The sequence below is a fragment of the Anomaloglossus baeobatrachus genome, assembly GCF_048569485.1.
Source record: "Anomaloglossus baeobatrachus isolate aAnoBae1 chromosome 5 unlocalized genomic scaffold, aAnoBae1.hap1 SUPER_5_unloc_13, whole genome shotgun sequence".
Classification (NCBI taxonomy): domain Eukaryota; kingdom Metazoa; phylum Chordata; class Amphibia; order Anura; family Aromobatidae; genus Anomaloglossus; species Anomaloglossus baeobatrachus.
Window position 1 is genome coordinate 294059 of NW_027441788.1, and position 17395 is coordinate 311453.

The following is a 17395-nucleotide window of genomic DNA, read 5'->3' on the forward strand; positions in this document are numbered from 1 at the left end:
AAACACCGCAAGGGTTACTCCAAGCAGAGTCTCCCTTTTTTCCAAAAATTGGGCCACGGACACCACTTCAGTGGCAGCACTTGTGCCCCAGTTGCAAACTGGACAGGTTGATTTGCATCAAACACATTCAAAAATACGCCAGCCTTAACTGTCCCCAGGATGGCACCGGGGTAGGTAGCAAACTCTTTGCTGATCCCAGATCTGTTCATCTTGGATCATTTTTAGAAACACTGCAAGCAAGGGTTACTCCAAGCGGAGTCTCCCTTTTTTCCAAAAATTGGGCCCCACAGACACCCCTTCAGTGGAAGCACTTGTGCCCCAGTTGTAAACTTGACAGGTACATTTGCATCAAGCACATTCCAAATACACAAGCATTTGCTCTCCCCAGGAGGACACAGGGGTAGTAAAGTCCTTGCGGATCCATGACTTGTTCATTTTGATGAACGTTAGTCTGTCCACATTGTCACTGGACAGACGCGTGCGCTTATCTGTTAGCACACACCCAGCAGCACTGAAGACACATTCAGAGACAACGCTGGCAGCTGGACACGACAAGATCTCCAAGGCGTAAGTGGCGAGCTCAGGCCATTTTTCAAGATTTAATGCCCAAAATGAGCAAGGCTCCAGTTGCAAAGTCATGGCATCGATGTTCATTTGGAGATACTCCTGCATCATCCTCTGCAGCAGTTGACTATGTGTCAGACTTCTTGTCTCTGTTGGCCTTGCAAAGGATGGTCTATGAAAAGATTCAATAGAATTGCTGTCACCAGCACCAGATATGGTGCTGCAGGTACGGATAAACTGTTGATGACGAGACCGTCCCATGTTTGTCAAGTTACAACTGGGAGAATCACTCCCTGCACCTGCACGGTTGTTTGGTGGAAAAGCCGAGCTAAGATTGAGTAACAGCTTCTGCTGATACTCCTGCATACGTGCGTCCCTTTCTATGGCTGGAATTATTTCACAAAATTTAGACTTGTACCGGGGATCTAATAGTGTGGCAACCCAATAATCATCATCACTTCTAATTTTGACAATCCGAGGGTCATGTTGTAGGTAGTGCAGCAAGAAGGCGCTCGTGTGTCTTGCGCATCCATGCGGACCAAGTCCGCGCTGTGTTTGCGGCATAGAGGTGCTAACCGTTCTTTCTTCCTCTGACATCTCCCCCCAACCTCTTTCAACTGAAATGTGACCAAGGTCTCCCTCATCTGCTGATTCTTCCATGTCCATGGACAGTTCGTTCTCCTTTTCTTCATGTTCTTCTGCACCTTCCTCAACATTTTGCCTGCTACCATGCGCCTTTGTTAATACCTCTCCCCCACCATCTCATGCCTGCCGGCTTGGTGATGATGAACGCCTGGACCTTGGTGATGTTGTTATCCCTTGCGCATATAAATCCTCATGTACTTCCTCCCCTTCCTGTTGAACCACCCCTGACTCCGAATAGTGTTTAGCGTGTGCTCCAGCATGAAAATGACTGGAATTGTCCTGCTGATAATGGCATTGTCAGCGCTAAACATATTCGTCGCCATGTCGAAACTGTGCAGAAGGGTGCATAGGTCCTTGTCTGAGACCACTCCATCAGGGTGATCTTCCCCACCTCTTCATCTCGTTGGCCCAGACTATACGTCATGACGTATTGCACCAGTGCTCGGCGGTGCTGCCACAGTCGCTGTAACATATGGAGAGTTGAATTCCAGCGTGTCGGCACATCACATTTCAGGCGATGAACCGGCAGTCCGAAAGACTTCTGGAGCGAAGCAAGTTGCTCAGCTGCGGCGGTTGAACGGCGGAAGTGAGCAGACAGTTTTCGTGCCCTGTTCAGATGGCCATCTAGGCCGGGATAGTGTGTTAAAAATTACTGGACAACAAGGTTCAACACATGAGCCATACAAGGCACATGTGTCACCTTGCCCAGGCAAAGGGCCGCACCCAGGTTTGCAGCATTGTCGCACACGGCCTTACCTTGCTGCAGGTTGAGTGGAGACAACCATTTATGAAACTCGGACAGCAGAGCTCAACTCAGCCGCTGTGTGACTCTTATTTCCAAGACATTTCAAGCTAAAGACCGCCTGATGCCGTTGCGCTCTGCTGCCAGCATAGTAAGTAGGTGTGTGTGATTCCTTGTGCGCAGTTACAACGCTGGTGGCCTGACCAGGCAGGCTTGGGGCGGAGGTGGAGGACCCAGAGGTGGTTGAGGAGGCAGAAGAGTTGAAGGAACTGCTACATACAGAGCATAGACGCACAAGTCATGGGGATGGCAAGACTTGTTCAGCAGACCCTTCTCCATCTATCACCATAATTACCCAGTGCCCAGTCAGCGACATGTAACGCCCCTGTTCATACTCACTGGTCCAAGTATCGGTGGTGAAATGCACCCGTTCACACACAGAGAATTCTCAAGGAAGTGGTGATGTTGTGTGCGACATGCTGGTGTAGCGCAGTCTCACCTTTCTTGGAGAAGTAGTGGCGACTGGGCATCTGGTACTGGGGCACTGCGATGGACATAAAGTCTCGAAAATCCTCTGTGACCACCAGGCGGAAAGGCAGCATTTCCGTAGCCAAGATCTTAGAGAGGGATAAAGTCAACCTCTTAGCTTTGTCATGGGTCGGAGGAAATGGCCTTTTATTTGTCCACATCTGAGGGACAGAGATCTGGCTGCTGTGTGTAGACGGTGGTGAGTAGGCTGTCCCTGGAAAAATGCAGGTTTGTAAGGAAAGTGCAGGCGTAGACATGATGTTCCCTTCATCCAACATTGGTGCTATCGATGTCTGAAAGTGCTGTACACACGCACTTGTTTCCCCTTCCAAACCAACTGACGACCTACCAAGCAAACTGCCTGTTGTGGTTACAGTAGTGGAAGGTGTGCGTGGAAAACCAGGTGTGACAGCTGTCCCCCCAGTAATAGAAGATGAAGAGCGCGCGGATATACTGGAAGGGGCAGGTGGTGGTTGGCCCGCTACGCTAGGCAGCATTGCAGCACAGTGAGCTTCCCACTGGGAATTATGCTTGGTATTCATGTGACGATTCATGGAAGAAGTTGTCAAACTGGTGAGCTTTTTGCCTCTACTTATAGATTCACGACAAATTTTACAGATCACATGATTTGGGAGATCCTTTGCAAGGTCAAAAAAGGACCAGGCTAGGCAAGGGTTAGAGGACATGCGACCTTCAGAACCACCCCGACTTGTGCTCAGAGGCAGAGTGGTGGCTGAGGATGCAGTTGTAGACGTGCTACCAGTACTCCGACTCTGTCCAGGAAGGCGCAAGGTAACTTCGTCGTCAGTTGCATCCTCCTCCACCGCCTCTGTTGACCTCCTCAAGTGCCTGACTGTGGGTTGACAGTAAGTGGGATCTAGAACTTCACCATCAAGCGTTGTGTTTGCACTCCCCTCGCCCTCAGACCTAACCTTTTCCTGCCCTGCCCGAACATTTAAGTTGTCATCCCAATCTGGTATCTGCGTCTCATCGTCATCAGTATGTTCCTCATTGTCTCCAACAACAGGTGTTACAGTTTGGGAATGAGGGCTACATTATGCTCAGAAAGTTGGTCATCAGGGCCTGAATCTGAGTCACAAAGGTTCTGGGCATCACTGCAGACCATTTCCTGGTCTGTACTCACTGTAGCTTGGGAGCAGACCTCTGATTCCCAGGCTATAGTGTGACTGAATAGCTCTGCAGACTCAGCCATCTCTGGTACACCATACTGTGCAGGGCGGGTGGAGACTTGATAGCTGGGAGAAAGCAATTGTGATTAGGATGACAACTCAGAGGACTGGTTTTTTTTTGATGTGGTAGTTGAGGTGGAGGAGAGGGCACTTGTTGGAGCACTTGAGCTCCATTCAAACATGTTCTTTTTTTGTGCATCATCTACCTTTCTTACAGTTGTTTGGGTCCATAAAAAAGGGAGCACATCGGATTGTCCACAGAAAGTAGTAGACATCTTACTTTTGCTGGAAGATGGCTTATCTTCAGCAGATGTTAATGTAGCTTTGCCACCTTCCCCACGGACACAAACTTTATTTCCTTTTTAAACACGCCTGTTCCCCTTTCCAACAGCATCTGTCCTTTTGCCACTCATTTTGTTAGCGACAAGATTAGTCATTTACAATGTGGTAGCAAAAATTGAGAGGTGGTGTAGATTTCAGAGGTGGTGTAACTTTATTGACAGCTGAAGAACCAACACTGACTATCCCTGACAATGCAGCTATGGCCCTAAAACTGGCAGCACTGTTTGCTATAAAAATAGCGTAGCAAAATGTGCATGAGGGTAGAAAGCAGAGGTGGTGAGACTTGCTTGGCACAAGTGGGACACAAAATTAGTATAGCAGCCAGTGTTTGGATGCCACTTATATTAAGCACTGTTTGCTATAAAAATAGTGTAGCAAAATGTGCATCAGGGTTTAATGCAGAGGTGCTGGAAAATGCTAGGCACCGGTGGGACACAAAATTAGTATAGCAGCCACTGTTTGGATGCCACTTATATTCAGCACTGTTTGCTATAAAAATAGCGTAGCAAAATGTGCATGATGGTAGAAAGCAGAGGTGGTGGGACTTGCTTGGCACAAGTAGGACACAAAATTAGTATAGCAAACACTTTTTGGATGCCACTTATGTTCAGCACTGTTTGCTATAAAAATAGCGTAGCAAAATGTGCATGAGGGTTTAATGCAGAGGTGCTGGAAAATGCTTGGCACCAGTGGGACACAAAATTAGTAGAGCAGCCATCTTTTTGGATGCCACTTATGTCCAACACTGTTTGCTATAAAAATAGCGTGGCAAAAGTGGGCAGGTGGGTACAGTGGCTGGGTTCTCTGGGTCAGTGGACAGGAAAGGAAGCCTCACTTTCTATCCCTCCTAATGGTGAAATGCAGCAAGGAATTCCCTGAGCTTAGGTACACAGACGCTGTTATCTGAAGCTGTATACAGTGTTTCCACGGACCTGACTGTCACCTATGGCTCTGAGCCCGAGAAAATGAGCTCTGAAAAGGACTGAAATAAACTTCTGTCCCTAATCTGTAGAGCGCTGTGTGTGTAGCGTACACAGCCGGAGCGGCGCCAGGAGCTGCGTGAGCGGTGACTGTCACCTACACGCAGAAAGCAGATAATGGCGCCGTGAGGGAAAATGGCCGTATTTATAATGCAAGGACATGTGACATGGACAGCCTATGACACATGCCCTTGCTTGTCTGGCAAAAAAGACCACTTAGCTGTGTGTGTGTCTGGGATTGGCTGACATGCTGGCCCGCCCCAATGCACGCGTGCTTAGGAAAAAAAAAAAAAAAGGCGATCGCCATTATCCCAGCAGCACTGATCTAAACGTGCCACCCCCGCACACTATACGCTGAAATTAGATAATAGTGTGAATCACAGAGTGACTCATACTATTACAGCGAAAAGCCAGCTAGTAAATAGCTAGGCTTTTTGCTGATTGAACCGTTCTCGAACGTAACTCGAGCTATCGAGCTTTAAGCATAAAGCTCGCGTTCGATCTCGAGCACCCCCAAAATCACTCGAACATGAAATTGGCGAACCTCGAACATCGCTCAACTCTACTCTTGAGACAGTGAAATTTCAGCTGCAGCAAGGTGAGAAGCTTTGACTGCTGAGACCCCACCACTGAACCAATCTCCCATGCCCGAATAAAACACACAATTGTAGTAAACCAAATCAACTTTATTGGAGAGATAATGAAATATTTATACGAACTCTCATCTTTTGTTGGGTTGGGGTCAGTCACAGCTTAAAATTAACCGTTATAATTATCCAACCGGATATACCATTTCAAACGAGGCGTAATGCCAGGCCGGACTCCCGGCGCAATCAGCCTTCGCTTAAAATCCACCATTTTCAACCATTGACCGCCACGGAGGAGCAAAATTCGATAGACTGCGCTCCGACCCGCACCCATAAAAAAGAGGGCCTGCTGAATGCCATCTTGAAAGCCAATAAAATAGCTGCCTGTCTCTGATGGAGTTTTTACCACGACGGACCTCTTGGGACAGGAACAGAGCTCATCACCGAATACGAAAAGCTCGGGCGATACCGCACCGTCCATTAGTTAAGCAATAAATGAAGGCTACCATAATGCACAAAACAAGAGGAACACCACTACCGACGTGCTGAAAATCAGGGTTGGAAAACCAGCCTGTGCAGCCTCGGCAGCAGCATACATCCTAAAAGAATGCGTACCAAAACCGAAGGGGTTAGGCCGAGTAAACCAAAGACACTGACGTAAAAAGAACAAGAACTGGAACTTTTGACAGCTAGGGACTATCCTATCCTCTAGAGGTAGGAGGAAACACCGTAGTTGAGCAGCGCATGTAGTTGTTAACCAAAGAATACCTACTGGATGGATCCGTTCCTGGACTTACAAACCCAAACACGTAAACCGCCCAAAAAAACACCAGAAATGTGCTTTGCAAAACAACTGCTCGCCGATTTGACAAGCGCCAAAAAAGACCTAGCCAAAGTAAAACGCAAAAAAAAAAAAAAAAAGAAAGAACCTATTGAGAATGGACAAACAAAATTACACGCACAAGCAATTGCCACCATGTGCTATGGATAGATCAAAAAAAACTTCATGGGAAATAAAAGCAAGCTTTGTCAGGTGGGAGGCGAAAAAAAACATAGCTTTGGAATCAATTGCAATCCCTAAGAAGGGTAACCAAAATAAAGCCAATGCACAGCTGAGCAACAGCCTCTTTATTAGGGTACCAGTCGAGCCACAGTCCCATCGCGAGAATGCCCACTGGCATCCTTATCCAGCGTATTTGATGGTGTCGCTGGCAATTTTGCAGATGAACTAAGGCACTGAGTTGCTGCATGTGCTCCGCCACAAGCGGAACACTCATGCCTGAATTTACATAGGCCAAAGAAGCGGCAGTGGCCTTCATTAAATAACCAACACGCGCCGGGTCTACGAACGGCCACTGAGCCGGAGGTGCCAGGGTAAAGGGGGTCATAAGTCTTCTGAGCCAGCATTAAACGCAGCCAAGTGTCCGTGGCTTTCACACCCCAACTCAACTGGGGTTGAAGGGCCAAACGACGCCGAAAATCCTCGTCATAACGCCATCAAGCTGATCCCCCATGTGACTTGTAGGAATTATAAATGGTGTTGAGATATATAAACATCTCAGAACAGCGCTCAGGGTGCTTCTGTCCCATGACACATCCCATAACAAAAAATGCCTGAAGCCAGTTGTTAATGGACTTAGCCACTTTTGGCCTCCTCTCGAAAGGACGATCAGATGAGCTTCGTTCCTTGTCAATTGTATGTTGATCGGTCGTAACTAAAGACCATATATCAACATAGTTATTCGCCCATATTTTTCGGACAGTCTCCGCATCCAAATGGGATCCCAAAGGGGCAATGCCACAAAAGAAAGCGTCTCTATGAATGTCAGCACGAGGCGGGGGGTCAGACTGTGAAGGAGGTGGACCAGCTACAGAAGGGTTAACTAGTTAACCCCACCCGCCTGTAAATTAGCTAACAGTGTCTGGATAGTTGCTGCCATGCCCGCACTACCCCCCAACGCCCCCAAATATTGGTACTCACCAACATCCGGAAGGGGAGCGACAGCAGGCTCCTGAAGAGGATCAACAACCGTCTCCCTCTGAGGAGGTCGGTAACGACGGCGATGATGCCCATGGGGCACAACAGAGCTATTTGAGGAATACGGTGAAGTGGAAGGAGAACGGCACCTCGATGAACGGGAACGGCGGCTCCTCCGAGAGGATCTGGAACGACGGGAGGAATGGTGGCTATGTCTGCCATGTGATCCAGCAGAGCGTCTGCGGTCAGGGCTGCAATAGGTTGATGCCGAGGAGAACAAGGTGGAGCGGTTACCGCGCCCACGGCGGCTACGACCGCGGGCCGGGGATCCAGCAACCGTTTTTGGTGAAAGAGAAGCAAATGGGGCTTGTACAGGTGGAGGCGGGGAAGACACTGCAGGGTGTACACCTGCAGAGCATCTGCGTAGGCCAGGGCTGCGAAGGGGTGATGCCGAGGAGAGCAAGGCAGAGTGCATACCGCGCCCACAGTAGCTACGACCGCGAGCCGGGGGTCCAGCAACCGCCTGGTGTAAAGCAGGAATATAAGGGGCTTGACAAGCCGGGGCAGGAGGGGCTAATAATCGAGCAGATGAGGCTCATGCAGGTGGGGGAGGGGCAGATACTGCAGGGTACACACCTGCAGCCCCCCGCACCAAAGGTGGCATGGCGAGGGGCTGCAACTGTGCAAAGGGGCCAGGAGGGCTTATTTCTGCCCCAGCACCCAGGGGTGCACCCTGCTGAATAAACTGAGAGGGGGGGGTAGGGGGTGTACTATGCCTGCAGATCCTCCCATAAACGAGGAGCCACAGTCATGGTGTCCCCCTGTTATTGTTAGTGACGGTGGTGGCTGTTTTAATAGCGGTTCGGAAAGGCAGGGGTTAACTATTACTGGCCGCGGCTCCACACTGACACGGGGAGAATGTCTGCATGCAGCAGCCATGGCCGGAAGCTGGGAGGGGGTGAGGAGCTGGGAGGGGGTGAGGGGGGAGGGATCTGCATGAGTTGGTGGTACATGGGGGTTAACAGCTCCCGACCGCAGATACATGCGGCCAGGGGGACAGTCCTGGCTCACAGCCGCTGCGGTCGGGAGCTGGAAGGGAGTGAGGAGCTGGGAGGGGATAAGGGGGGAGGGATCCGCATGAGTTGGTGGTTCATGGGGGTTAACAGCTCCCGGCCGCAGATACATGCAGCCAGGGGGACAGTCCTGGCTCACAGCCGCTGCGGTCGGGAGCTGGGTGAAAGTGGGCGGTACTAGTCACGAGGCACGCGCACGAGAAGTGCGAACGCCCCGTGAAGCCACAGCTACCGACCGCAGGTCCACGCTGCCAGAGGGACAGTACTGGCGTGTAGCCACTGCGGTCGGGAACCGAGGGAGGGTTTGGGGGGCTAGTCATGAGGCGCGAGCACGAGAAGTGCGCACGCCCCGCGGCATTATCGGTGTGGGACTCAGGTTCTTCGGCGGACAGGTACGCCGAGCGGACCGCCTGCCGTCCGGGGTCACCGCCTGAGCCTCAGGAGGGACGGGACGCGGCTTATCTAAGAAAGCGGTAAGCCAGGCGTCACCATCCCTCCTGATTCTGTCCCTTATGTTAGCAGCCAAAGTGTCGGCCATCTCTCACCAGCAGCAGACTGTGTCCGGGTTGCCAACAGCAGAGCAGCGTCCAGGTCTCAGGATGAGGAGAGGCCGAATCCAGGAAGTAAGGGGAATTATATAGGGGAGCCAATAGTGAGGAAAATAGTGGGATTGGACACCATAACGGGGGCAGGGTTCGGGCATGCGAGTGGGATTTTAACCCCTTACATACAGGGCTCAGCAGTCAGGGTGCAATCAGTGCAGCTTCACTGACCTGCCATGCAATTCTTACACTTTATTTCACTCTGTCTGATTTCCCGTATTTGCTGGGTAAGGCTGTACACACGGTTCAAGAATAGAGTTGAGAGGATTGCAAATAATCGGGGTCCGGCGGATCCGCGGCGGGTTTACAAAGAAGTCTAGATCCGATCCGGAGAGAGAGGAAAGGAGAGAAAAGGAGAGGAAAGGAGAGGAGAGGAGAGGAGAGGAGAAAAAAAACCAAAACGGATCCGGATCGTGCACCCGGAATCCCGCGTTCGGGTTGGACTCGGATCTGCCGCTCAAACCGTGCGGATCCAGATTTTGCCGATCCGGGTCCGCTCAACACTATTCAAGAACTCTGGCATCACCAGTGAGTATTGTTTTTTCATGCATGTCTGAATGAGAGTTGAAAAATAGAGTAATAAGATAATCTGTTGTCCGTCCATTAACTGATTGCATAGATTGCATAGTACGGAATTGGGACAGTCTCTGTATAATTACATGTGCTGTGTTTTGTGTTTTGCTTTGGCCATCTTTGCATCTTTGATGTGCAATACACTGGACTAGGGATATGTGTTCATAAGTGGTTTCATACTAATGCCTAGATAAAGTAGGCAGGCAGTAAGTTGTATATTGATGAGAAGCCTCTGAATAACATTAAAGTGACGAGTAATTGAGATAAGGGACTTGGTGTAATAATATGTATGTATAAATTAATGGTTATAGGCCATACTGTGGACTGTGAAAAGATGTTCTGGTTGTGAAATGTCACAGGGCATAGCCATATAGAGTATTTGAGTGGATACCTGACATATATATTTTTTCCCATCAGTGTCAAGAGCGGTTTAGATAATTTTATTTACATGTGAGGTTAACTGATCCTTGGAAGGTGTATTGTTACATAAGTTTCTGGAATCAATGAATGAGTGGACAAGTGGTCCTGGGATCTGTCCTTATAGTGAGATATTGTATGTTTCTTCCCCTCAAAATGGAGACGAAGGTTTTATAGCAAAGTAATTATTTTTCCTTTCAGTAGAATATTAGTGCTGTGACGGTATGTAAGTAGACTCAATTTTCTGCTAGGATTGTGTATACCAGTGGGTATTAGGAAAGTTGGATGTTTTGGAAAGCTAAGTCTGGATGAAGAATTCTTTTGAGATAAGACTCTTGCTAAACAAACTGTGTGCTGCTGCTATTTTGTTGGGAGGGGGCAAGTAAGGCACTGCGCGATTTTCTGTCTTCTGCCCTGTGTAAGAAGTCAGCTCTGTGGATTGTTTTGGTTTAACTCTAGTTTACGTGGCTGGAATACTTTGTAAAGGACAGGCATGGGGTACCCAACTGCACATCAGGTCTAAGGCCTAAAGCACACTTCCGCATAAAAAACGTACGTGTCACACGTTCCGTTTTTCGGGTCCGTGTTCAGTTTTTTATGGGTGTTTCTCCGGTACGTATGACATCCGTGTGATGGCGTATGCTAGCCGTGTGTGCGTGTGGAATGGCTGTGTATGAGTATGTGTAATGTCCGTGTGAAATGTTCCGTGTGTGTGATGCACAATGTCATTGATACATGTCGGCTGACAGCAGACAGAGTTGCGAGATGAGAATGAACTCAGGTGAACTTCACCCGACTTCAATGTCATACCGCGGCTCTGTCTGTGTCGTGTACTGATTAGCGTTAAAAGGTGTATCAGCGGTCATTAAGGGGTTAAACAGCAAACACAAAAAAATAACAATAATAAAGTGCAATGCAGTGCGGAGTCCTTTAACCCTTTCCATAACTCCCTTCGGTGCCACTTTGATGCCGTTTTTTCTGCCGGTTTCATCATTTTTGTTGTTGTATTCACATCCGGGCTCCGCACTGCAGTGTATTATATTGTTTTTATTTTTGTAGATAAAAACCTGTAAAAAGAGGAAAAAAACACAAAACATAATTCCTGAATAAGAAACCGACTTCAGCGTCGTCATAGCAACAAAGAAAAGACGACAGAAACATGGAAATGAAGGAGAGAAAATAATAGAGACCCTGCACCTACCTCCTCCTGCAGAGCCGCACATCGGATATATAATACCCTGCACCTACCTCCACCTGCAGAGCCGCACACTAGATATAATACCCTGCACCTACCTCCTCCTGCAGAGCCGCACACTAGATATATAATACCCTGCACCTACCTCCACCTGCAGAGCCGCACACTAGATATATAATACCCTGCACCTACCTCCACCTGCAGAGCCGCACACTAGATATATAATACCCTGCACCTACCTCCACCTGCAGAGCCGCACACTAGATATATAATACCCTGCACCTACCTCCACCTGCAGAGCCGCACACTAGATATATAATACCCTGCACCTACCTCCACCTGCAGAGCCGCACACTAGATATATAATACCCTGCACCTACCTCCACCTGCAGAGCCGCACACTAGATATATAATACCCTGCACCTACCTCCACCTGCAGAGCCGCACACTAGATATATAATACCCCGCACCTACCTCCACCTGCAGAGCCGCACACTAGATATATAATACCCCGCACCTACCTCCACCTGCAGAGCCGCACACTAGATATATAATACCCCGCACCTACCTCCACCTGCAGAGCCGCACACTAGATATATAATACCCCGCACCTACCTCCACCTGCAGAGCCGCACACTAGATATATAATACCCTGCACCTACCTCCTCCTGCAGAGCCGCACACTAGATATATAATACCCTGCACCTACCTCCACCTGCAGAGCCGCACACTAGATATATAATACCCTGCACCTACCTCCACCTGCAGAGCCGCACACTAGATATATAATACCCTGCACCTACCTCCACCTGCAGAGCCGCACACTAGATATATAATACCCTGCACCTACCTCCACCTGCAGAGCCGCACACTAGATATATAATACCCTGCACCTACCTCCACCTGCAGAGCCGCACACTAGATATATAATACCCTGCACCTACCTCCACCTGCAGAGCCGCACACTAGATATATAATACCCTGCACCTACCTCCACCTGCAGAGCCGCACACTAGATATATAATACCCTGCACCTACCTCCACCTGCAGAGCCGCACACTAGATATATAATACCCTGCACCTACCTCCACCTGCAGAGCCGCACACTAGATATATAATACCCTGCACCTACCTCCACCTGCAGAGCCGCACACTAGATATATAATAACCTGCACCTACCTCCACCTGCAGAGCCACACACTAGATATATAATACCCTGCACCTACCTCCACCTGCAGAGCCACACACTAGATATATAATACCCTGCACCTACCTCCACCTGCAGAGCCGCACACTAGATATATAATACCCTGCACCTACCTCCACCTGCAGAGCCGCACACTAGATATATAATACCCTGCACCTACCTCCACCTGCAGAGCCGCACACTAGATATATAATACCCTGCACCTACCTCCTCCTGCAGAGCCGCACACTAGATATATGGCTGCTCTGTGCTTACAGGACCTGTGATGATGTCACATGGAGGGGAGGAGTCAGGGTCACATGATCAGCTCCTCAGTGTATGCAGGGCTCTGCTGTGCTGGGTGTCATGGTGCTGGGTGAGGGGAGGTTATGTCAGGGGGTCACAGTGAGGTAATGGAGGCTGTATGTAGACAGGACACATCCTGGAAGCCGTGGACGGACATGGAGCAGATATCCTGGAAATCCAGGGATGAGCAGTGAGGTCTGAGGGGGCAGTGGCCACAGCTGTTTCTAGATTGTTCCAGAACTATTTACCCCGGCCACAGTAAGTGAGGGTCACTGAGCTTGTGAGGGGCAGTAAAGTCTGAGGGGGCAGGAAAGTGCATAGTATAAACACAATATCATAGTGTGACACAAGAGCAGAGTTTGGAGTTTTCCTTACAAGTTTCCCATTGTTTTTCTACTTTTATCTACACTGTTTATCCCCATTTAATAGCGGCTCCATGGACAATGCTACCTGGTGTGTGTCTTGTCAGATGTATGCCTGCCTTGAGCAGTCGTTCGAGGGTGAATATGTCTTCACTCGATGTCAGCGTGTTACATATTTGGAAGCCCAGGTAACTGATCTAAATATGCCGCTCACAACACTCAGGAGCATTGCAAACCTGGAGAGGAGTTTAGAGCTCACTGAGCGGCTCTGGCTGGGGCCAGTGCTATGGAGGTGGGTGGAGGAGGGGAAGGTCAGGACCCAGAGGTAGGTAGCTGGGTAACAGACGAAGAGGTAGGGGGAAAAGTGTCAGGGAGCCCAGTCCTGATCTGGCACAACCTAGTAAATATGCCTGTGTGGCTGATATTAGGAATGCAGGGCCAGGACTAGGATCACTACAGCAAGACGTTGCTACTAGCAATCAGGAAAACGACTGCTGTAGGATGGAGGGAAATAGGAGTGCAGCAAAGGCCAGACATTTGTTGGTGGTAGGAGACTCTATAATTAGGCGGACAGACAAGGTCATCTGTCACCGAGACCGTGAATGCTGAACAGTGTGTTGTCTCCCGGGTGCTCGGGTTCGGCATATTGCGGATCGGATAGACAGATTTCTGGGTGGGGCTGGGGAAAACCCAGAGGTCATGGTGCACATTGGTAGTTGGATACAGCGCCAGATGATGGCGCTTCTATGAAAGCGCCATTTTCTGGGGCGCCTGCGCACTGCAATTCGCAGCAGAGGCGCCCAGAAAGCTTGGGCTAACCTGTGCTGCGGATTCCAATCCCCAGCTGCCTAGTTGCACCCGGCTAGACACAAAAATGGGGCAAAGCCCACGTCGTTTTTTTTTTTTTTTTTAATTATTTCATGAAATTCATGAAATAATTAAAAAAAAGGGCTTCCCTATATGCTGCAGAGCTGGGGTCGTAGAGCTCACTCTTTCACTATCAGTGATCGCTGAGGGTTGTGTGATCTCACAACCTGGAAGTTCCTTTCGGGGGACATTAAGGACACTTCCAAACGTTTTGGTACTGGATTATATTTAGAAAATTCACTAATCTGCAGCTCTCCAATGCTTTAGTAAATAAAAAAGGCAGTCACAGATTTGTGATAAGCAATATTTAAAGAGAAAGTCGTCATTGTGCTAGAAATTGGGGGATATTACTCCAGTAACAGTGTCAGCAGCAAATTCACCCCATAACAGTGCGTCATGACCACATTTTTACAATTTATTTTCCCTATTTTCCTCCTTTAAAACCTAGGTGTGTCTTAAGGTCCGAAAAATACGATAAGTTTAAAAAGAAAGAAAATGGTTCTTTCCCTCACCAATTCTTACTAGAGCACTTGTAGCCAATTTTTGGATAAAATCCTTTGAATTCTAGTACATCGTGATGGCTTCTCCCATGTGACTCCTGTGACAACAGGACTTGATTAATGATAAAAAAAAAAAAAACATTTGCCAAATTCTAAAAGCAAGAATGGCTACTCTACTCTACTGTTGGTTTTCTGATGGTCGGCAAGACTTGATTTACCAGTTAAACATTTCAATTATTCACAACATGAAAAAGGTTCCTTCCCTGTGTGGCTTCTTCACATGTTTAACAAGATCTGAGAATTACATTTTCCACATTCAGAACATAAAACTGGTTTATTTTGTGTGCTTTTTTTGATGCACAACAAGTGCTGATTTCCATTTAAAACATTTCCCACACTCTGAACATGAAAATGGCTTCTCCTCTTTGTGACATCTTTGATGTGAAATAAGTATAGATTTCTGAATAAAACATTTCCCACACTCTGAACATGAAAATGGCTTCTCCCCTGTGTGATTTTTCTGATGTGTAACAAGGTTTGATTTTCGTATAAAACATTTCCCGCATTCTGAACATGAAAATGGCTTCTCCCCTGTGTGAGATCTTTGATGCAAAACAAGTTCTAATTTCTGAATAAAACATTTCCCACACTCTGAACATGAAAATGGCTTCTCCCCTGTGTGCATTTTCTGATGTCTAACAAGATCTGATTTCCGAATAAAACATTTCCCACACTCTGAACATGAAAATGGCTTCTCCCCTGTGTGCATTTTCTGATGTCTAACAAGTTCTAATTTCTGAATAAAACATTTCCCACACTCTGAACATGACAATGGCTTCTCCCCTGTGTGCATTTTCTGATGTCTAACAAGTTCTGATTTCCGAATAAAACATTTCCCACACTCTGAACATGAAAATGGCTTCTCCCCTGTGTGAATTTTCTGATGTGTAACAAGGTTTATTTTCTGAATAAAACATTTCCCACACTCTGAACATGAAAATGGCTTCTCTCCTGTGTGAATTTTCTGATGTGTAACAAGGTTTGATTTTCGTATAAAATATTTCCCACACTCTGAACATGAAAATGATTTCTCCCTTGTAGGAGCCGTTTCATGTTCCACATCCTTTCTGTAACTTTTATTTTGCTTATAATTCTGTGATAAATTGGAATTTTGGACTTGTTTCAAAAGATCAGATGATAAAGCTTTCCAAGGAAGGACTGGAGGTATATCTGGGACAACAGCATGCTCTTCATATGTATCATGTGTGATAGTTTGATCATCTGTTTTAAATTCTGAAGATATTAGAGGTCCATCTGAATTCCTGATACAGTCATCGGCTAAAAATAAACACAATGTTATTATTTTTTAATGATATAATTTGCAAAGCAGATTTATTTTTTTAAACCATAACATAAGAAATTAAATTATGAAACAAATTATTCTGAATCTGTTGTCCAATTACGAGATCGAAAGGTTGCTTTACACGCAGCGACACCTAGGACCCGTCACACGGACTTACCTACCTAGCATCGTCGCTGTGGTCGGCGAACCGCCTCCTTTCTAAGGGGGCGGTTCGTGCGGCTTCACAGCGATGTCACACGGCAGCCGTCCAATAGAAGCGGAGAGGCGGAGAAGCAGCCAAAAGAAGGTGACGCCCACCTCGTTGCCGGAGGACGCAGGTAGGGTGTTGTTTCTCATTCCTGGGGTGTCACACGTAGCGATGTGTGCTGCCTCAGGAACGACGAACAACCTGCGTCCTGCAACAGCAACGATATTTGGGATTAGAACGACGTGTCAACGATCAACGATTAGGTGAGTAATTTTGATAGTTAGCAGTCGTTCGTACGTTTCACATGCAACAACGTCGCTAATGAGGCCGGATGTGCGTCACGAATTCCGTGACCCAAACGACATCTCGTTAGCGATGTTGTTGAGTGTAAAGCCCTCTTAAGAGTTACATCTTCATTAATTCGGATCTCCCATTCCTAGCACCAATTCTCTGGAATGTGCTACAGTAAATAATCTGATTGATTGTCGCAATGTGACTGTAGGATAATGAGGGACAGGGGGCTCCTATACTTTCCCTCATGCTAGGAGACCTTAGGCTATCCCTAACCTCTGGATTACCCCTGAACAAGGAAGGAAGGGGCAGGAGTATGATGGAAATACAGATTAAGACAGACGCGAAAACCAAAATTCAGACACACTGCAAACTCACAGAAATAAACAGTGAGAGACTAAGGAGAAAAGCAAGAGCAGGAAGGCAGAAACAAAAAGACAACAAGGGTTAACACCACAACTGCTCACAGCAATAATGCACAACAACCACTAGTTTGTATCACAACACCTCACCACATCTGTATAGGTAAACTATTAAACTATAGCTGGCATTAATGGAATAGTCCAGCCAGCATATACAGAAGGGGAGCGAATGATACTGGCTCCTCTACAGTATGTGATCAAAAACATTAACAAGGAGCTCAGCAGAGAATAAAGCCTGCTTTACACGTGTCAATTACACATGCGATCTCGCATGCGTTGTGACATACCCCCATCGTATGTGCGGCACGTTCAATTTGTTGACCGTGTCGCACAAACGATTAATTCCCGTCACACGTACTTACCTTCCATACGACCTCGATGTGGATGGCGAACATCCACTTCCTGGAGTGGGAGGGACGTTCAACGTCACACGGCAGCTGGCCAATAAAAGCGGAGGGGCGTAGATGAGCGGGACGTAAACATCCCGCCCACCTC

General features: G+C 47.8%; 1 pseudogene; it reads right to left on the reverse strand.

Annotated features, from left to right (window-relative positions):
* Window positions 1-17395, reverse strand: part of LOC142258843 (uncharacterized) — a 63671-nt pseudogene that overhangs the window by 37986 nt on the left and 8290 nt on the right.